General features: G+C 45.0%; 1 long non-coding RNA gene across 2 annotated transcripts; it reads left to right on the top strand.

The window, feature by feature from the left end:
* The first annotated feature begins 492 nt into the window (after positions 1-492).
* LOC133104419 (uncharacterized) lies at positions 493-21,593 on the top strand. Of its 2 annotated transcripts, XR_009703567.1 has the most exons (3): positions 493-708; positions 16,485-16,662; positions 19,842-21,593. It is a non-coding gene; the product is annotated as an uncharacterized LOC133104419 (long non-coding RNA). The 2 variants fall into 2 exon arrangements; XR_009703566.1 differs by lacking the exon at positions 19,842-21,593 and having other exon boundaries at positions 16,485-16,757.
* The last annotated feature ends 1,014 nt before the right edge of the window (positions 21,594-22,607 follow it).

The raw sequence follows: 22,607 nt of genomic DNA on the forward strand, positions 1-22,607 counted from the left end.
GCTGTAATTGGAACCCGAGTCTGACTCCAGAGCTTGAGGGCTTTACCCCCTCCACGCTGCCTCCCTCCTGGATCCCTGGAAAGAACCCTGGAATTCTGGAGCGCTGGTGGCTAGTGGTTCCATTGTCACGTTACTGCCAGGGAGCTCAGGGGTCTGAGAAGTGAAGGAGCTTGTCCCAGGGCACGTGCAAGTGCAGAGGTGTCCTCCAGACACCAGCCACCACGGGCCGCCTGGCGTCTTCACGTCCCCTGGGCGCTCAAGTCCCCACTACCGCCTGTCTCCCCTCCCCCGCCCACAACCCAGGGAGCAGTGCAGGGAACCCGGGACTTATCAAGACAGAGAACAAAAGTCGTGGGGGAAAGAAGCCAAGAGCCATCTCCACTCCTGGGTAGGGCCCTTCAGTTTCGCCCCTTTGAAATTTCAAATTCCAGTTTGTGGACAAAGTCCTAACTTTCTCACAATATAGGTCCCCAACAACTGACCAAACTCCAGTCCAGGCAGCCAGCAGGCCCAGGGCTGGTGTGGCCTTGCTGCTTCCTTTGGCAGCTCTCGAGGTCTAGGGGGAGGGGTCCTGGACCAACTGGGGTCTGTCAGGTCATCCCTGCAGCCACAGCCCACCCCACAGGGACCCCTGCCTTCCAACAGAGAGGACAGCCCTCTTCCTGGAGCTGGGATCTGACACTGGCTGGTGCCGACAGCAGATACCAGGTAGGCCCCCTCCCTCTTCCGGGCATCTTTTCTCCCCCCTAGCACTCCTAAAACACGGCTCATCCCACCCTCCTCGTCCTGGGTACAGGCCATGTTGGCTTAATCCAATCATAGAACTTCAAGACTGGACAGGGTGTCTCAGCCAATCCACCCATTTGGCAGATGGAGACACCGAGGCCCCCAGGGGAGTGGCAGCCAGCTGTAGGCTGAACCTGGGACATAGACCCAGGGCCCCTCATTGAGCCCTGAGGAGGGAGGACACGTGCTCAAGGCCATGCAGAGGCAGCAGGGTGAGCTCGGCCTTAACAAGAAGCCCAGGAGCTTGGTGAGGTCCCCTTTGCTTCATCCCAGCCCTCAAGGGCCCTGGCAGTGCCTCCTACAGACCCCAGAGGGTGGAGTGTCTGTTCTCTCAATGACTGATGGCCATTCGCTGGGATGCCACGCAAGTACTTCCGAGAGGAAGAGGAGGAAGCTCAGGGCTGAAGGCCAGTGGGTTTGGTAGGAAACATTTATGTGGTTAACTGATAACTAAGCCCCACCCTTGGGCCCCTGGAAGCCTCCTTCCTCCCTCTCCTCAGCATGATTAAGACGAACTTACCTGCCTGCTAATCATTGCTGAGCCTGTTGATTTTGCCTTAAAAAATTAACTGGGCATGAGTTTGCGGTTTGCCTCACCCCTAACCCTGCAAAGCAAAGGCCTGGGTGGGCAGGAGGCCGCCGGGTTATGCAAGAGGCCTTCGGCCACCCCACGCACAGCCAGAGCCTCCTCTGCTGCTCTCCAAAGGGTACGTTTTGCTCAAGAGTCAACAGTTTGCTTGTTTCCCCTGCTCTGGGTCCTGAGCAAATTTGCTGTGTTACCAAAGAGAGATAAAAGCAGCTGGGGGGTGGGGGGGCTGGGAGAGCTTTCCAAACAGGGATGCGAAGCGGCCGCTTTGAGCTGGGGATTCTAGAACCCTGCAGTGTCAGAGCCAAGAGAGCCCTTAGGAGGATGCGGCCTAAGGCCTTTCAAACTGGGTTCTGAGGTCCCAGGAGCCAAGGGAGTGTAGGCAGAGGCCCCACTTCACCCAGTGCCTGCCTCTTAGGGACACTGTCCCTCAGTATTTCATTTGAGAGTGGAGCCAGCTGTTGTTAATGAGAATCAGAAAACTACTGGTCCAGCCTCATCCCCTCACTCATCGTACAGATGGGGAGACGGAGGCCAGAGGCGGGAAGTGACTCGTCCAGGGACAGAAGGTCACCCGGGTGTCCTGAGTCTCCAGCTAGGAGACTCTATCTGGTACTCAGTGATGTATTCTGGATGTTAGTGAACAAGATGGCACTGAAAGGCCCTTCTTTGCTTTTTACCCTCCCTCCTGGGGCTGGCTGGAAGCAGAGTGGTGCCTGAGAGCCACCGGAAGGCCCAAGTCAGGGGGGTCTCACCTGGCCCTGTGTCCTGTGGGCCCTCTGAGAAGCAGCCATGAGCTGCAAACCAGAGGCTCAAAGTTATAATCCATCTCAGCCACATCCTCTCTCTGGAGGCATCAGGCCACAGAAAAGGATGCAGAGCCCTGCCCTGACTCTCAAGACCTCTCTGAGTCTCACTTTTCTCACCTGTAAATTGGGAATAATAATACCTAACTCATAGGGTTGTTGTGAGGATGAAATGGAGTGGGATATATGCAATGATAACCATGGCCAATGTTTATAAAGCTGTTTTGAGGGTTTTCCATGTATTAACTCATTAATCCTCACAACCACTCTGTGAAGTAAGGCAATGTTTTTATCACTATCTTATAGACCTGGAGCACAGAGAGGTTGAATCATACGCCACAGCTCACACAGCTCATAAGAAGCTGGGATTCCAACCTGAGCAGAATCTGTGCTCCAGAGTCTGTGCTCCTAACCTCCAGGCCACCCTGCCCTTCCAGGGCTGGCACGTAGTAAGCAGTCAATGAAAAGTGGCCAGTATGATGATAAAATAAGCTCCATCCCAAGGCACAATTGGGCTGTGTGTATGGACTGTGAGGGCTGGAAGGTGGCAGAAAGAAGACATATCTCTGGGCTGGAGTGGTCAGGGAGGGTTTCCTGGAGGAGGTGGCATCCTGGGCAGAGGGAACATCCAGAAGTGGAGAACATGGTGGGTGAGGGTGAAAGGGCATGGAAGCTACTCTGGCTGGAGAGCAGGGTATTATGGGAGATGCTGACTTCAAGGCTCAATAGGTAGTGTAGAGAGTGTGGTCGAGAGAATGATCAGGAAGGAAGCCAGGAGGACTTGGGTCTGTGTGGGCGGGGCCTCCCCATAGGCTGCCTTCTGCCAGGTGGCTTGTGACTTCTGGGCTGAGGCTGTTGCTGTCCTCCTGTGTGTATGTTCCTCCCTCCTGGTTATGTTCCTGACTTTATCTGCTGACGTGACTTTGGGAGTTAGATGGGGCCTTGCCCAGACCCTGTCGGGTCTGAAGGGTGCAGGCCCTGGTCTTCAGGTGAGGGATGAACCCACATCCCAGGAACCACCCTTGGGCTCCCCACATCCTTGTTCTGAAGGGCTCTAGGGATCTGCCTGGAGGTCACTGAGATGAAGTGTTTGGGATCCCGAGACTCAGGCCACGGCCACCTCATACAGTTGTACAGGTTGCTCACTGCACAAAGGTTCTCTGGCTAAGGGGGCAAGTGGAGGTGGAAATCCAGCCCTTGTTCCACTTACCAAGCCAACTGCCCATGGAGATTTGCCCGCTCAGAGGGGGACACCATTCACTTATTTTCACAAAGGCTCCATGTGAGAGCCCTGTTCCAGCTCTGCTTCCAACCACTGTGTGACCTTGGGCAAGGTCATTTCCCTCCTGGGCCTTGGTTTCCCATTTGAAAAGTTGTCTAGCATAAAGCAGAAATTCAACCCTGATGGTGAATTAGAATCACCTGGGACCTTTAAAAACTACTGATGCCCAGGCCCCACCACAGTCCAATGATCAAATCTTGGGGTGGGGGTGAGTGGGTGCTGGCTATGAGTATTTTTTAAAGTTCTCTGGTGATCCTGATATGCAACTAAGATTGAGACCTACCACAGGAGGCCTTAAAATTTTGGAGCTGGAAAGGCCTAGATGTGCATCCAAGTTCTACAACTTCCTAGTTGCAACTTCAATGAGGCTCCATTTCCCCATCTGTAGAATGGGAACATAATAGCTTCCTCATAAAGTCAGAATGCCAATTCAACGGGATTCTACTCAGACAGTGCTTGGCACTGTGGTGGGCATGTAGGGAGCTCCTGATTCTTGGTACCGATGACTATTATTTTGCTATTGGCAAAATGAAATCAGCTTAAAATAAAGGGCCCTTCTAGGTCAAGGATTTAGAGACTCGGGGTCAGGCTTTCTCGGTTCCTGAGTCAAGTCCTAGTACATGGGTCTCCATCTTGGCTGCATACCTGTCACAGTATTGAGGTCTGAGCGATTATTCTGATGGTTTGATATTTTACCCAATCTATTAAAACACTTAAATTTCTTTTGGAATCGGTACTACGTGCACACGATTCAAAAGTCAAAACAATATAAAAGGTGCACTTTGAGAAGTCTGGCTTCCACCCCCAACTCCTGTCCACCAGTCTACTGCCCTCTTCACTGTAGCTAATCACTTCCCTTAACTTTCCCTGTACAGACCAGGCAGCGTATGGGATCATACGATATCATCCCCCATCTCTTAAACTGTTCTGTATCTCACTTTGTTCATTTAATAGCCTAACTTGGAGATTTTTCCATAGCAAATGAGAACAAGCTTTGAGGAAGGAAGGGTTATTGCCCCCCTTCACAGGTGAGGAAACTGAGGCTCACACTGCTGAGTCAAGAGCATTTGAACTATCGCTACTTGGCTCCAGAGCCGGTGTTTGTTCCCCTGCCCCAGTGTGGCCTTCCAGGAAGCCTGACCCAGGAGTGCTTTGGAACTGGGCCTAAATCTCTCCCATGCAGGCCTGGCAGGAGGAGGTGGGGTGGGGATGGGCTCTCACGGCCCCCACCATATCCAGGCCCTGAAGTCACAGAGGGGCTGAAGCGTGGAACAAAAAATGTCCAAAGTCATCCTGATAGTGACCCAGTGAGGGGATGTCCCCTGGATGGGACAGTTAGGGCCCGGTGGCCATGCCCTCCAGTGGAGTGGAGCCTGCCAGGGACATTCTGGCAGGCTCAGACCATGCAGGTAGCAGGGGAGGGCAGGAGGAGGGGGGGAGGTGGGGAGGGAAGGGAAGCATGGCTGATGGGACAGGCCCAGGGGAGAGAAAGCTGAGGGGACCCCATTCTTGGAGGTCAGGAAGGAGGATGTGGGATTCATGGCAGAGGGGGCAATGACATTTAACCAAACATTTTCTGCTCAGGCAACCCCAGGGCTCCCTCTGGATTCCTGACCTGCTTCAGTTCACTGACTCACTGACTGGGGACAAGTCACTTTCCTGTTCTGTGCCTCAGTTTCCCCAAAGCAAAATGAAGCAGATTAGGAAGCTGGTCTTTAGGTAGCCTTGAAACACCCCTAAAAGACTCTGTGAGGCTCTCCTCGCCTTGTTGACAGAATCTGGATCTTGCCTTGATCAGAATGGGGTCCCCCCATCAAGACCCTGGGTCTTCTTGGGTTGGGGACTGGGGTGACAACATCTCTATACTGCTCCAAAATCTGGACTCCTCCCCTAGGTCCTGTGTCTCTCTCCCACCACCTCGTCCTCCTTTCCAGGTAGATGTGGAGTCAGGATCATACCTGGGGTGTCCCGGGGGAAGCCCTGGCCCCAGTCTGACATCCTCCTCCTGGTGTTATGGGGTCTCACACAGTGGGCAACCTCTTCATCCTTAAGGGAGCTCCCACAGCCACTCTGGCACCCAAGACCCTGCGAGGGCTGCCGGGCAGAGTTAATCTCTTAATACTAGTCACAATGAGATTTCAGGGATGGAGGGAGGCGGTCTCCATGGAAACTGCAGACCAGCCCAAGACCCATGCAAGGAATTAGCCTCAGGGCTCAGTAAGGGACTCCTAGAGACCCAACCCAAACAGGAACAGGAGACACAGCGGCCTGAACTCCTGTGTCCTGCTCCAGCCCTCCTGCTGTCTCTCTGGAGGGCCTGAGACAACCCATACCCCTCGTACTGCCTCAGCGTTCTCCTGTTAAACTGGACGGAGCCTCTTTCACAGGGAGAGCCCTGCCACCTTTCTGGGCCTCAGTTTCTCCATTCTCCAGTTGGGGGTTATAATCCTTAACCCAGAGCCTTTTCAGAAGAGTTCAGGCTTCAGAATCTGCTTCAGCTAGGCCTTTTCCACTCAGACTGTCAACGTAGGCCAGGCATTTCACTTCTCCCAGCCTCAGTTTCCTCATCTATACAATGGGCACAATCACTATGGCACCTGACTGGTGGGTACTGATGCTCAGCGACGGAGTCTCCTTCTCACCTCTTTCTGACTGCCCCATCCACACTGTACATCTGCCCTCCACCCCCACCACTTGCAGCTTTCAGAATCCCGTAGCCCCTGCCTTGTCTCTGGCCTTCGCACATGCCATACCTTCTGCCCAGAGCAGCTGTCACACCTCTCTCTTCGCCTCCTCATCCTCCAAGTCTCATCTTCATCTTCCTCCAGGCAGTCCTGCTGGCTTGGACAGGTCAGGGCTCCCCCTCGGTGCTCCCACAGCCCCTAATACTTTATATCATCAAAGTTTAATCACATGGTGGTTACTGGTTGTCTGCCTCTTCCACTGGACTATGTCTCATTTTACCCTTATAGTCCCACGACCCAGCTGGCAGTTAATATAATGGGTTGGACGAATAAATGAGCGAAGGAATGAAGGAATTTGCCCAGCCAATCATTCGACATTTATTCAGTACATGCCATGTGCACTACTGTGGGTGCTGGAGATGAAGCAGTGAATTGGTAAGATCCCTCCCCAACAGGGTTGCTGTTTTAGCAAATAAAAACACAGGATGCCCAATTGCATTTGAATTTCAGATAAACAATGAATAATTCTTTCAGTACAAGTATGTACCAAATAACACATGGGACATACTTATATCTTTTAAAACTTCTGTTGTTTATCTCAAATTCAAATGTAACTGGGCATTCTGCACTGGATCTGGCCACCCTCTTCTCTCCCTCACAGAGTTTACATCCTGGTGGAGAGGTGCGGTGGTAACAGACAGGAGGAAGTAAATAAATAAAAAAGAAGAGAATTTCAAATAGTGGTTAAGTGCAGGGAAGACAATGAAACAGTACAATGTGATAGCGCCTTGGGATGGTAGAGGGTAACTGTGGATACGGTGATCTCCGAGCTAGTGACCTTGACCTTCATGAGACAATTCTAAGCTCCAGTGAGATGCTACTTTGGAAAAGTTCTTTGAATATCTTAAAGGGAGTGTAGGCTGTAAACACTGGTGGCTGTTAGTTGAGAGGAGGGCTACGAGGCGAGCAGAGGGCGCAGCCGGGGGGCGCTGCTGAGTCTCACCTGACAGATTCCACAATTTTGCAATTTGGATCTGGGCCTTCACAAACCTTTGCGAACCCGCAGCCGTCGGTCAGCCAATGCCCTCTGCGGGGCTGAGAGCCAGAGGAAGGGGCCAAAAGGGCTGTGCAGAGAAGCGTGGCCACCTGGGCCGGAGCTGAGAGCCCTGACGCCGTTCCCCCACGCCCAACCGTCCCTCGGTGGCCCTAGAACGCAGGGCAGAACCTGCGCGGCTCAGATCCGGAGGGCCTCCGGGAGGAAGCGGCCCAGATGCGCCCCAGCGCCGCGTTTTGCGTGTCCTGGGCTCCTCCTAGTGGCCAACGCAGGAACTGGCGTACAGAAACCTTTAAACAACCGAGCGGGCTTCACCAATCACAGCGGAGGTCGTATTACAATCCCACCAGTCACAGGCCCAGACCGACTACGACTCTCCAAACTCAGCGGAAGACCACTCGACATGATCACCAATCAGAACTCGCTGGGTTTAGTTACGGGGCATGCTAACGTTCCTCCTATCACACATCCACACGTGGTCACTGCACCAATCAGAACGCAATATTTTAAAACTGGTTTCCTAAGGCGGGCACCGCGCTGCCATTACACCATCTAGGGAATTTATATTCCCAACTTCCGGTCCCAATGTACAAGCGCCTTTAGTGAGGGTCCCAGGCTTTGTGCGGGTTCTATGTGGAAGCCCATGGTTGCATTCAGGGGCATTCATATATCAATATTTAATGACATATCATTAAATATCCTCCCCCATTATAAAAATGTGTGGGTCCAGGAGAGTGGGAAAAGCATGACCTTTGGAGTTAAACACACCTGAATTGGAGTCCATTTACTAAGTTTGTGAAGTAGGACAATTCACTTCCCCTTCCTCAGTTTTAAAAAAGAACAATAATAATACGTTAATTGTCATCGTCCATCACCCCACCCCCAACTCAGTTATTCAAGCCAAAATCCTGGGAGTCATTATCTTTGTGTCCTTCCTCCCACCCCTGCCAGCTCTTCAGAAAATCTAGTTCTTGCTGCCTCCAACAGTATCTCAAATTTTCATCATCTTTTCGTCTCCACCACAGCCAACCTTGTCCCCATCCCCCATCATCTCTCCAGGTCTGCAAAAGCTCTTTTCACTTCTCTCGTTTTTCTGCTCTGGGTCTTCCACCACCCACTCTATAGCCAGGGGCCAGGGATGATTTTCTACAAGCAGATTGGAATAGGTGCCTCCCTTAAACAGTTAAAGCTTTTTATGCATTTACACTAAAACTCATAGAATTCAAAACTCCCATGAACTGTGAGGCCTGCATGACCTTGCTTCTATAGCCCTACATTTCTAACCTCATTTTATTCCATTCACTCCCATCCCAGTGGCTGCAGCCACACTGGCCTCCCCCCCCCCCCGCCGCCCCCGCTCCCCGTCTCAGGGCCTTTGCACATTCTTTTCTGGTTCCCTGGAAAATGGTTGCTTGGTTCGTTGCATGGCTGGCAAAGAAAAAAAAAAAAGATCCTTCAGATCCCGATTTAATTGTCACCTTGTCTGGGAGGACTCTCCTACATATTTATGTAGGTTCTTCCCATCCTTCACCCTTTACTCTCTGTCCCTGTACCTGATTTTTCTTCTTACCACCTATCACAATTTGAAATTACACATATGTGTGTTACTTGTATATCTATTTCTATCTCTTCCACCCCCATGAAGGAGATGAACCTTGTCTGATGTGTTCCCCAGGGTACACCCCACATCTTTTACAGTTTAAAATTAAACACATAACAAGCACTTAATAGATATTTGTTGGATAAATGACTGAAAAGATTTGGGGGGGGGAGAAACTGATACAATGTACATGAAGTGCTTAGTACATAGTATGTATTCAATGAAAAGGATTCCATGTTTTCAGGGAAGTAAAATTTTAAAAAGATTAAAAATCATATGTGCTCCTATGTTTGGAAGGGTTTAAACTCTTGTTTACCAGAATTTCTTGACCTCAGCACTACTGACATTTTGGGCTGGATAATTGTAATGGGTGGCTGTTCTATGTACTGTAGGATGCTTGGCAGCCACTCTGACGTCTACCCACCAGATGCCAGTAGCACCTGCCCCCCTCCCAACCTATGATAATGAAAAGTATCTCCAGACATTGCCAAATGCCCCTTTGGGGTCTCAAATCAACCCCAATTGAGAACCACTGTGTTAGGCCTCTAGACTTATAGGAAATTTTCTCCCTATAATTCAGTGTTTCTCAAATTTCAGTGTCCATAAGAATCATCTGAGGTCATTAACAAAAATTCAGATGACTCAGGTCCCACCTCCAGGTTCCAGGGTCAACAGCTGGCCCAGGCATCACATGTTTGATGAGTTTCCAGGTGCTTCTGATTCAGGGAGCCTGCAGGAAAACTCCTCCAGGAAGCCTCCCTGATAACCTGATAACCAAACACTGTGTGAGGCTCCCTATCCACTTGGACCCTGTCCTTGAATTCCTTTCCTTTCCGATTACCCTTCCCTGGATATATTTTCAAAGTAGTGACAGAACCAAATCCTAGCTCAGGCAAAGCCCAAACTGCCACATCTAACTTCAGGGAATAAACAAAAGCTGACCACAGGGTTCAGCGAAAACTGCTTACAAAATGAAGGCACCCCCAACCAAAGGAATCGTGGGTTGCTGCTTGGGAGAAGTATCAGTGTAACAGAATTGTACTGTCAGACTGTCTTCTCCCTGGTGGACCACTGTCCCTTTTCTGAGAACAGGTGTTGAAGACCACTTGGTGGGGCTGGTCTTAGTGGTCTGACTGGTCATGACTCAGCCTACCTTTCCAGAGCTATCTTTCAGGCTCCTTTACTCATAGCCTACCTGTGGCTTGACTATTCCACGTCCCTCTTCTGAGGCACGTGGCAAAATCACACTTTCTTGCTGCCTTTAAAGTTAGACGTGCCCACGTGACTGGTCTTAGCCAATGAAATGTGAGCAGAAACAATCTGCGTCACACCTGGGCGGGAGCTTTAAGAGTCAGTGCTGTGGTTGTTCGGAAGGAAGTGTACCTATGGAGTCACCAGGACGAGGAGAGCGACCCGCCGACTCATGTCAGACTGCAGTAAGTGAGCGATAAATATCCATAGAGTTAAGCCAGGGAGACTTGAGGCTTTCTTTCTTTTATTATCGCAGCGTAACCTCATCTAACGTGACTGAGTGCGGTCTTTTCAAAGCTTCACTGATTTTCCTATGACCATTATGATTTTTATCATATCTGAAAACCACCTATGCTATTACTTAACATTTGGCTTACATCAACTCACTTATTTTTATTTAGATTTATTTTAGAAGGAAACGTTATTACTTCCAAATCAAACACCAATATCATAAGTAGAAAGCAATGGGAAAATAAGCAGAATAAAATAAACCATTATATTACGTCCTGAATTAATACTGTTGCCTTTCAAAGCCTCTGGGCCCTGGGTCTGTTCTCTCTTTGTTAAAAAAAAAAAAAAAAGGAGGACAGTCACTGTGTGTCAATCTTTTGGCCTCAAAAAGCTGGCTGAGAGGGACTTCCCTGGTGGCGCAGTGGTTGGGAATCTGCCTGCCAGTGCAGGGGACACGGGTTCGGGCCCTGATCTGGGAAGATCCCACATGCCGCGGAACAATTGAACCCCGTGTGCCACAGCTACTGAGCCTGTGCTCTAGAGCCCGTGCTCCGCAGTGAGGGGCCCTCGCACAGCAACGAGGAGTGGCCCCGGCTCTCCGCAACTAGACAGGGCCCGTGCGCAGCAATGGGGACTGAACGCAGCCAAAAATAAATAAAATAAATAAGTTAAAAAAAAAAAAGCTGGCTGAGATTGTCAGATGTTTGGAGGAAGCCCAGTATGGAGGCTGAGAGCTCACAAATTCTGTAGCTTGACTTTCTGGGCTTGAATTCTGGTTCTGCCCTGGACTAGCTGTGTGATCTTCGCTGAGCTCCTTAACTGTTCTGTGACTGTTTTCTCATTTGCAAAATAGGGGGAATAATGATGTGTGTGTCATTGGGTTGCTGTGGGGATTATTTGTGTTAATGTAGAGAAAAGGCTTAGAACTGTGCCTGGCACGCAGTTCTTACACAGGTGTTAGCAATAAAATAATGGCAGGAGCAAGATCAGGTGGGTTTGGAGAAATGTTTGAACTCAAGGAAGAGGAAAGAAAAATCCTCCACATTGGCCAAAAATAAATCACTTGGACAGTGTGGATGGGGGGCGGGGGGGAAGCTGCCTTAGCAGCAGGCGACGTGACCAAGTTCTAGAGGTTTTACTTGGCAGCGGCTGCCCAAACCTCTAACCCCGGTCTCATGTGTCATTAGTGAAGACGTAGTGCTCGGGGACTTCCCTGGTGGTCCAGCCAGTAAGGCTCCGCGCTCCCAGTGCAGGGGGCCCGGGGTCGATCCCTGGTCAGGGAACTAGATCCTGCATGCATGCCACAACTAAGACCCAGCGCAACCTAAATAAATAAATAGATATTTTTTTAAAAAAAGATATAGTGCTCAGGTCAAAGAAGCTAAGAAGCCCTCTGTATACATGGACCATACACAAACAACTGTGTTTGATTTCAATTTTAATAGAAACACTTAAAATTTTCCTAGGATGGGACAGGGTGAGAAAACCATACCCTTTAGAGAATAATTGAAGCTCCAAAAGGGTTCTGGGCTGACTGTTGGGGAAGAGGAGAGGGGCAGTGTAGCAGAGTGGTCAAGGCTACTGCCTTTGAAATATCAGTGGTACCATTTACATAATTGTTCAACCTTGTGAAAATGATAAGTTCTTCAAGCCTTATTTGTTTCATCTGAGAAACAGGAATCAATAATAGGACCTCTTCATAGATTGCTTTGTGGAATAAATGTGATAAACCTTATAAACCCAGCACATGGTTGCCCACCATACAGTTGTGTTATTTACTGAATTCAAAGTACTTTCCTTTGGAAAAGGGTGCTCACCTATTCTCAGAGCCCCAGAGGACAAATTAGGACCAACAGATGGATCGTATAGGGAGGAAGATTTGTGCTGAAAACGAAGAAGATTTTTCTACTGGATACAATGATACTACCAGGGAAAAAGCTGCTTTATTAAGTAGTGAGTGTCCTGTCACTAGAAGTATCAAACCCAAGCTAAATGACCACCTGTCAGAGAGGATGGTGAGAGGATTCTAGCAATGGATCAAAGGTTGAATCAAAGTAGCATTTCCCCGCTGCAAAAGTCTTAAATAAAATGTGATCCAAACCAAATTCATGTTGGAAAAACTGGATATTCACATGTGAAAGAGTGAAGCTGGACTCTTAGCTTACATATATAAAAGAATTAGCACAAAATGGGTTAAAGACCTAAGTGTAAGAGTTAAAACTATAAAACTTTTAGAAGAAAACATGAGGGAAATATTCATGATGCTGGATTTAGCAATGATTTCTTGGAGATGACACCAAAAGCATAGGTAACAAAAGAAAAAATAGATAAATAGGACTACATTGAAATGAAAAATTTTGTGCACCAAAGGACATTATTAACAGAGTGAAAAGGCAACCTATGGAACGGGAGAAAATATTTGCAAATCATGTCTGATAGGGGTTAATATTCAGAATAAAAGAATTCCTACAACGCAACAACAAAAAACCTGATTTTAAAATGGGCAATGGATTTAAATAGACATTACTCCAGAGAAGATATACAAATGACCGAGAAACACATGAAAATATGCTCAACGTCACTAATCATTAGTGAAATGCAAATCAAAACCAGAATGAGATAACCACTTCACACCTATTAGGATGGATAATTTAAAAAAAAAGATAATAAGCCTTGGTAAGGATATGGAGAAATTGGAACACTTTCTCACTGCTGGTGAGAATGTAAAATAATGCAGCCACTATGGAAAGCAGTATAACACTTCCTTAAAAAATTAAAAATAGAATTACCATATGATGCAGCGATACAACTTCTGGGTATATACCCAAAATAATTGAAAGCAGTCTGGAAGAGATATTTTTACACCATTTCATGGCAACATTATTCACAATAGCCCAAAGGCAGAAGCAAGTGTCAGTTAAGAGATGAACCAAAAAACAAAATGTTATGTATACATACAACAGGATATTATCCAGCCTTAAAGATGAAGGAAATTCTGATACATGCTACAACATGAATGAACCCCGAGGACTCTTTGCTAAATGAAGTAAGCCAATCACAAAAGGACACATGCTGTGTAATCCCATTTATAGGGGTACTTTGAGTAGTCAAATTCGTAGAATAGAATGGCGGTTGCTGGGGGTTGGGAGCAGAGAAGCTTGGAGAGTTATTTTCTAATGGAAACAGATAAAAAATTTCAAGAGTTGGGTGGTGGTGAAGGTTATATAACAATGTGAATGTACTTGATGCCTCTGAATAATACATTTTAAAATGGCTAAAATGGTAAATTTTATGTATATTTTACCACAACTTTAAAAAATTTCATCAATGTATAAAATATATGTATTTCATCCGGACAGATTTAGGTTTAATTCCAAGACTGCAAGGATGGTTTAACATTAGAATATTCCTGAATTAGCAGACTAAAAGAGAAAAAAATGTGATTATCTTAGTAGATGCACAAAAAGCAATTAAGACAATTCAACATTGTGATTAAAAAGCAAACAAGCAAAACTTCTAGCTTACTTAGAAGAAACTTTTTAAAACCCAGTAAAAATTACCTACCCAAAACCTAAAGCAGATATCTTACTTTAAAAGGCCAAAGTCCCTTTAAAGTCAAGAATAAAACAAGGTTGCCCACTGTGGCAGAGGCTGCAAGTTGTCTGTTCTGTATTATATAGTCTCCTTGTCTTCCTTTGTAAGAGAACCTCCAATTTTCATTTGAACACATGGATGCCCCCTCAAAAAACTTATCTCAAGCATTCCTTAAAGCTAGGGGAGACCATGTGAATATGTTCTGGCCAATGAAGTATAATCAGAAATGTAATGTGGCAGCTTCCAGGAACTTTTTTAAAAAGACAGCTGGAACATGATTTTACTCCTTTTTCTTCTTTGTCTCTTGCTCCTTCTTTCTGCCTGTAACATGGCTGTATGGTTGGAGCCCTGGCAGCCATCTTGGACCATGAGGATGTAGACCTCATGGGGATGAAAGGAACCTGGGTTCCTGAGGACTGTTTTGGGGAAGAACCACCATACTAACCTTAGATTGCCTCCCTCTGGACTTTTATAATCTGAGGAGTAATCTTCTATTTTGTATAAACTACTGCTATTTTGTGTCTCAGCTACTCATAGACAAACTAAGCCCTATTTGAAATACCCATTATTACTGCTTCTCTTTGATATTTTACTGGAGACCCAAGCAATACAATAAGATAAGAAATTAAAAACAGATCTAATAAGAGAATTGAACAAAATTGTTGGATACATTTTCAGTATGTCAAAAGCAGTTGGTTTCTATACACTAATATCAACAAATGAGAAGATTCAATTAAAAAAATTATTTATGATAGCAATAGCAATTATTGCTAGGATTACTCTAACAGAAGACCTTTATGTATTAAAATTATTGAACTTTATTTAAAAAACATAACAGCAAACCTATATAAATGTATCATGGTCAGAAGAATTTTTGAAAATTATAAAGGGAAACCTCATTAAAGGAAGTCAGAAGGCCAGAAGGGGGAGCTCTCATGCACATACTACTTAATCTCAATACAGATCCCAACCGGAAGAGATGTACCTTACATCTCTGGAAGAAAGTGACACTACTTTACTACTGGCAGCAGGAGGAAGAAAGATTTTCTCCTTGCCTGGCAACAACTCAGCCAATGAGAGACTGTCACAACTCAGCCAATGAAAAGCCACTATACTTCCAACTCCCAGTTTCCTCTAATGGACTGTTTGTTTATACCAGCTCATCCCAATTTCTCTTCTCCTCTATAGAAGAGTTTCCTCTCCCTTAGTTTACCAAACTTGCATATAGTTCACCACAGTTGCATGTCCCAAATTGCATTTCTTTGCTGCTCCCAAATAAACCCATTTTGCTGGTAAAAATAACTGGCTCTTTTATTGTCTTAGGTTAACAGCTTCATTATGCAAAGATGTCAATTCTTCCCAAATTAGTCAATAAATTCAATGTAATTTCAATTAGAAGCCCAACAGCATGGTACTTGGCGAATTGCAAGCACTCAAAATATGTTAGTTGCCTTCATTGAAATCCAGTGGAGACAGATAGGCTGTTGGTCTCCAAACTTTGTTCTGTTCTGTTCTGTTCAGTCTCATCTTAAAATTTATGTGAATGAGCAAAGAGAATAAACAAGATTATTTTTTTAAAAACAACAGTAATATGAGGAGGACATGCTCTATGATACATAAAGCTATAGTTTCACTGTCCAATATGGTGACCACTAGCCACATGTGGCCATTGAGCATTTGAAATGTGGCTAGTTCAAACTGAGATGTGCTGTAAGTGTAAAATACACATTGTATTTTGAAGCCCTAGAATATAAAAGAAGAAAAATATCTCATTAATTATTTTTGATTGATTAAATGTTGAAATAATATTTTAGCTATTTTGGGTTGAATAAAATATTAAATAATTTTAACTATTTCCTTTTTGAACTTAAAAAAATTAAATGTTTTATTTTCATATAATTGTATCAATAGATTCACTTACCTGTTGTTTTTTTTTTCATTGTTTAAATGTGGCTACTAGAGATAAGTGGAACAGTATAGAGAGCCTAGAAACAGATCTACATATGTCTGAAAATGAGGGACAAAAACAATGGCATTGCATATCAGTCAAGAAAGGACGTCCTAGTCAGTAATGGTCTGGGTCAATTGGTTTTCCATATGAAGAAAAATATAATGGCATCTCTATTTCATATCACACACAAAAATCAATTCCTATGGAATAAAGACCTATGTATGAGAAATAAAACTTTAAAAATTATAGAAAACTTTTAGCATAATATCTTAATGATTTCAGGGCACTGCAAAAAACAAAAAGAACACACTATAAAGGAAAAGATTATTAAATTTAATGATCTTATTTATAATTTAACCAAAACTTAACTACATTACACTTGTAAACTTCTGTACAACAGAAAATACTCTAAAGAGAGTGAAAAGACGAGCTACAGACTGATTAAAGGTATTTTCCACTAATATAACTGAAAAAAGGATCTGTACTGAGAATAAATAATTCCTTCAAATTGTTAAGAAAAGATAAATAAGGCAATAGAAAAATGGGCAAAGGATATGAACACACACACTCACAGAGGAAATTCAAATGGCAAAAGGAGCCTTTCCCTCTCTAGCATTATGGGAAATGCAAATTCTCATTTTACATTCATCATCTTTCAGAGTCAAGTGCAGAGGAAGGTGTGGAGCAACCAGAACTCCTAGATGCTACTGACCAAAGTGACAGTTGGGGGGCAAGATCGAGCAATTTGCCAACATCTCATCAAAGTGAAGATGCCCACTGCCTGAAATCCAGAAATTCCACTCCTCCACATTATCCTAGAGAAACTCTCACCCACAGGTATAAGAATGTTCTTTGTAGCATTGTTTAAAATAGTGAAAAGCTGGAAACAACTCCATTGTCAAAAACTGGAATAAATATACTTTGGGATATTCCTTCACAGCATTTTCAGTGAGTGCCCTAGTGCTGCTTGTAGCTGCATGGGAAGATCCAAAAATAAAAGGAAGTTGCTGAAGGATACATACAACATTTGAATAAGTTTTCCAGATATGCAAAATAATGTTATATATAGTTTATGTAGCCATGTAGAGTAAAAGTATAAAAACATGTCTAGCAATGATGAACAGCAAATATTGACAGGGGTCACCTCTGAGAAGGGTGGCAAAGCAAGGGATTGAGGAGGAGTACAAGGTGGGGCTTCAAGTCTAAGTGGAATGTTTCATTTGTCATTAAAACAAACAAAAAATGAATCAAATGAAAATATGGTCATGCATGTAGGGCTCGACAAAACTGAGTGATGGGTACATCAGTGTTCACAATATTATTCTCTCTACTTTTCTGCAATATTAGGGAATAATTACAAATTTTTTATAAAGGAGAAAGATAGTGAAAAAAATTAACTGTCTTTCTACATACCAGCAACAATCTGCAATGTAACTGTTAAATCATACTATTTAAAATATCTCTACATTTTTTTTTTCTTAAATCTAGGAATGTATTAAGCTAGAGAATTTCTCTGTTGGGGGGCAGGGAGAGCTTTCATGGGTGTTGATGTTTTCAAGGGGCTCTGTGATGAGCTAATGTGAACACACTGGAAGTTTCTCTTGGAGTGCCCGAGGCATTCATTGTCCTGTGTTAAGGTCTCTGAGAAGTTCTCTGATAATGAAATTTGTACAGCTTTCTTTAATCCAACATTTTTCAGACATCTCAGGATAGAATCCTCCTTGTCTGAGCGGTCTCGCCTTGGGAAAGGCTGACCTAGTCACCTCCAAGTTTCCTTCCAATCCTCACCATCACCGTTCTAGTTTTGGCTCTGCCACTAACGTGCTGTATGACTTTGGCCAAATCATCTCTCTTCTTGGGGCCTCAGCTTATTAAGATATTAAGTGGGTGTGTGAAGTTTAGACTCTAAGATTCTCTTACCTGTTTCCAGCTCTAAAACCCCATGTTGGAGCCTGGGCCTAGGATGACATTTCCACTCACTTTTATTCCTCTTCACTCAACTAACTTTTTATGATTTAACTGAAGCAGGTTCATGGTAGAAGAATTACAAAAATGCACAGAAGTGAAATAAAAAAGAATTAAATTTACTCCACATGCCAATGTATGCCTTTTTCGAAAGGTATGATGATTGCTAGCATTTATGGAACACTTATGCCCAAAGCACTGTGCTAGAATAGAACTATTTTTATCCTCATTTTATAGATGAGGAGACTGAGGGTCAGAGAGGTAAAGTCACCTGTCCAAGGTCATACAGCTTGCAAGGCTCTAACTCAAGTCTGCCTAACTCTGCACCACAAATTCTCAGCCACTACCATATAAGGCCTCCCCATCTGAAGGGGGTCTTCATCACTGTGAGATTCCTTTTCCTCCCAGCACCTTAAGTCCTTCAGGATTCTCTCATCTCAGAGGAGCTGTGGGCAGATACCAACTCCTCCAAAAACAAAGTCAGCACCTTCACTGTGGGAGGATCCGTGTCCCTCCCCCATACTCCGTCCACCTTATCTCTAGAAAAACTATGACTTGCCCTGGAGAAGGGGAAAAAAAATAATCCTCTCCCCTCCCCAACTCCACCCCCCAAATCACAGGATTTGGGGGTAAATTCACAGGCTGGAGACAGAAGAATGGGTGTGTAATTAAGATTCAGATTGACTATTGTTTTATGTGACTCTCTGATAAAGAGAACACAATGGCTGCCATGGGGGCTGGGAGGTGAGATTTCCCAAGTGTAGAATTCTAGAAGACAAGGCTTGAGTTCTAGAGCCTGGGTCGTCACCCCACCCCCCCACCCCAAACCAGGCAAGCAACAAGGGTGAGGACACCAGAGAGAACTGTGGGCTAGGGAGAAGACCCAGCCAGGGATACCTGCCCAAGACGTTTGGCTAGAACTGGTCTATTCAGAATGGGAAATGGAGACAGGATGAGTTAGCTGCTATAGAATCCTAGGTGCTAGAGCAGCTGTGTCCAACAGAAATATAACGTGGACCACATATGTAATTTACAGTGTTCTAGTAGTCACATCAAAAAATAGTAAATCTGTGAAATAGGAAATTGCGCTCACAAATAATGAGCTTCCCCTTGGTCTTAGCAACCAGGGGTCCGAAACTCAAGTGCCCTCGGTGCCCAGATAGAGATATATGGAGCAGATAGAGTATAAGCAGGTTTCACACTTTCCTATAAGAAAACACAGCAAATATAATGGTTTACGTTTATTAATATAACTTTAGTGTAGAGACGCTAAGGAATGGTGGGGACTGTGGCAAATTAGAGAAAGCACGCCCAGCCTAAATTAGCTCCAGTGGGCTTTTGTCTCATGGTTATGGGGAATCAGTGTTGCTAGAGCTTCCAGTTTTTTGAAAGAGGCTGGAAGTTGGGGTTTTGAAAGGTTAGAAGTCAATTGAAGTTTTATTTAAAAACAAAATTGGGTGGCCTGGATCTCAACCTCTGATCTCCTTTGAACCCTTGGCCATGTTTTACAGAGGAGGAAACTGAGGTTCAGAGTGGTTAAATATTTTCCCCACTCACAGTAGAGACAAAGAACTGGCCCTTCGGGTCATTTCTGCTGCTTCCACTAATAACCAACATTGATTTTTCACTATTCTTATTGAGAATTCCCTAGGTCCCAGGTTCTGGGCTGAACATTTGACACCATGAAGGAGGTACTGTTTACAATGCCAGATTTAGAGAGGGAAACCAAGGCTCAGAAAGGTGGAGTCGATTACCTAAGATCCCACTGTGAGGCTTGAACCTGGGTCTAGGTTTAATTACAAGACTCTCGGTGAAGAACCTCGGAGACCAAGGAGCCTGGTGGTTTTCACCCTGGGGCTGCTTTGAAGGGCCAGGGGCTACAGGATGGGCAGCATCCTGCACCCCGACACTTCCTTTAACCCAGGTGCCTCCTTTGTATCATTCCCGCAAATTGGTTTCCGGTAAGATTTTGTTTGAAGAAAGAATGCCACTGCCATTTTTTTTTTTTAAGTTTGAAACCACTGACCAGCCCACGGTCTCTTGATTTACAGAAGAGGAAACTGAGGCCCAGAGGTGGCGAGTGTCTGAGGTCCCTCTGCAAGTCGGGACCAGAGCCAGGACCAGAACTGGGCTCTGGAGGCCAGGCCCCGTCTGGGAAGCTGCCCACTGGATGTGCTTCTCTGGGCTCTGCCCAGGGAAGGGCCAGCTGCTCTCTCTGTGTCTCAGCACCTCCTCTGCCTTCCTCATGCCTGTTTGGATAACTTTTTGACCTGTTCCTTCACAAGCTCTCCCTGAGGTGTGGCTGCCTCCGTTGCTTGTCCCAGGGAATCCTGGGGCCTTGGCTGTGTGACGGCCCAGGCTTGGCCAGTCCCGTGGCAGACAGTTGTTAAATAGTGGCTGTCTGGGCAGAGGGAGGACTATTTACCCAGGGCAGGGCCCAGGCAGAGGCTGCAGCTTCCTCCTCACGTCACCGGCCCATCCAGCCATTCAGCATACTGACTCAGCTGTCCCCTTCTGCATTTGCTCATTCCACAAATATTTATGGAGCGCCTACTGTGTGCCAAGCACTGTTCTACATGCTGAGGATATAGCAAGACGGCCAGATTCCCCACTCTCGCGGAACTGACATCGTAGTGGAGGAAACAGATGATAAACAGATCAGTGAATTCACAATTCCAGAGCTGTAGAGGATAAAGGGATTGGTAGTAATGGCTGGAGGAGAGGCAGTCTTAGATGGGGTGGTCAAGGAAGGCCGCTCTGAGTGGGGACATTTGAGCTAAGAACCAAACTAGGAGAAGAAATCAGTTATGGGAAGATCTGGGTAAAGGGTGGTCCTGGCAAAAGGAACCCCAAGTACAAAGGCCCTAGGGCAGGAATGTGCTTGGCATGATTGAAGGACAGTAGAAAGGCCCAAATGGCTGAAGTGGAGTGAGCAAAAGGGAGAAAGACAGGAGAGGCCAACAGAAGGGCAGACAAGAGTCAGACCCCAGGGGTCCTTTTAGGTCAGGGAAAAGAACTTAGCTTTTCTTTTCAGTGTGACACAAAGCAATTAGAAGGTATTCAGCAGGGATTTTAAATGCAACTGTATCTTGAATTTCTAACTTTAACTCCCCCCTTTCCCTTTATGGCTTTCTGTCCCAGGACTCTTGTTTTCAAGTACCGTTGAGGGTGTCTGAAGTAGTGTTTAACTATTCCCTTTTCCTTTTTAATTTAAAAATTGTTTCGAAAATTTTATGAAAGCTCTATACGTACACAATTGAAAAAATCAAATACTTCTACAAAGCTGATAATAAATTGCAGTAGGGCTTCCCTGGTGGCGCAGTGGTTGAGAATCCACCTGCCAATTCAGGGGACACGGGTTCGAGCCCTGGTCCAGGAAGATCCCACATGCCGGGGAGCAACTAAGCCGGTGCGCCACGACTACTGAGCCTGTGCTCTAGAGCCCATGAGCCATAACTACTGAGCCTGCGTGCTGCAACTACTGAAGCCCGTGTGCCTAGAGCCTGTGCTCCGCAACAAGAGAAGCCACTGCAATGAGAAGCCTGTGCACTGCAACGAAGAGTAGCCCCCGCTCACCACAACTAGAGAAAGCCTGCGCGCAGCAACGAAGACCCAATGCAGCCAAAATAAAATAAATAAGTAAATAAATTTATTTTTTTAAAAAAAAGAGATAAAATAATCAACAAGGACCTACTGTATAGCACAGGGAACTCTACTCAGTACTCTGTAATAACCTAAAATGGAAAAGAATCTGAAAAAGAATAGATGTATGTATATGTATAACTGAATCACTTTGCTGTACATCTGAAACTAACACAACATTATAAATCAACTATATACATGTAGCTGATTCACTTTGTTGTACAGGAGAAACTAATACAACATTGTGAAGCAATTATACTCCAATAAAGATATAAAAAAATAAACAAAAATAGTAAAAAAATAAATAAATCAACTATATTCCAATATAAAATAAAAATTTTTTTAAAGAGAGATAAAATAAACCAGACCTAGGGAATGAATAGGCCAGGACCCAGATGTGGGCCTTCTGATGCCAAGTTCAGTATTTGACCCCAAAGCCCCAGACATTTGTATTCCTCTTTATGATTTTTACCATATTTGCCCAGCACCTGTATTTTATTTATCTGTAATTATTTACTTGATAATTTTCTTTCTTTTGAGGACATACATTAATCTTTCAAAGGATGTTTTATATTAGTGCTTCAATATGCTATAAATTATAAATTTTACTAACACATAGTAAAATTCAGTAAGATTTAAAAGTGTTTTGTCAATGTACTATGGAAAACCAGCCCCTGTTCCCTGTGGGTACACTTAAGGAAAAGTATGCTATTTTTAGATCTATAAAGAACCTTTGGGAACATTCTGTCCAGTGACTTTTAAACCCTTTTGACTATGACCCTCAGTAAGTAACACATTTACATCCCATACTTTATATACAGTGGCAATAAAGGTGGCAGTCAAAACACAGACTCTGGAGGCTGACTGCCTGGGTTGGAACCTTAGCATCGCCTCTTAAGGCATCTGTCACTTTCACTGAGTGACTCAACTTCTCTGTGGCTCCATTTCCTCATCTATAAAAGGGTAAAGACAATTATAGCACCTACCTCACAGGGTCATTGTGAAGGTAAGGAGTTATTATTTGTAAAGCCCTAGTATGTGATCTATAAATTGTTGGTATTATCACAATCCCCCACACACATCCATAACCATATAGAAATGAACAAAATTTTCACACACGAAATTTACTGTGACTACATGAGATGCACTAGGATGTTTTCTGTTCTATTTTACTT

The sequence above is a fragment of the Eubalaena glacialis genome, chromosome 13 (assembly GCF_028564815.1).
Source record: "Eubalaena glacialis isolate mEubGla1 chromosome 13, mEubGla1.1.hap2.+ XY, whole genome shotgun sequence".
Classification (NCBI taxonomy): domain Eukaryota; kingdom Metazoa; phylum Chordata; class Mammalia; order Artiodactyla; family Balaenidae; genus Eubalaena; species Eubalaena glacialis.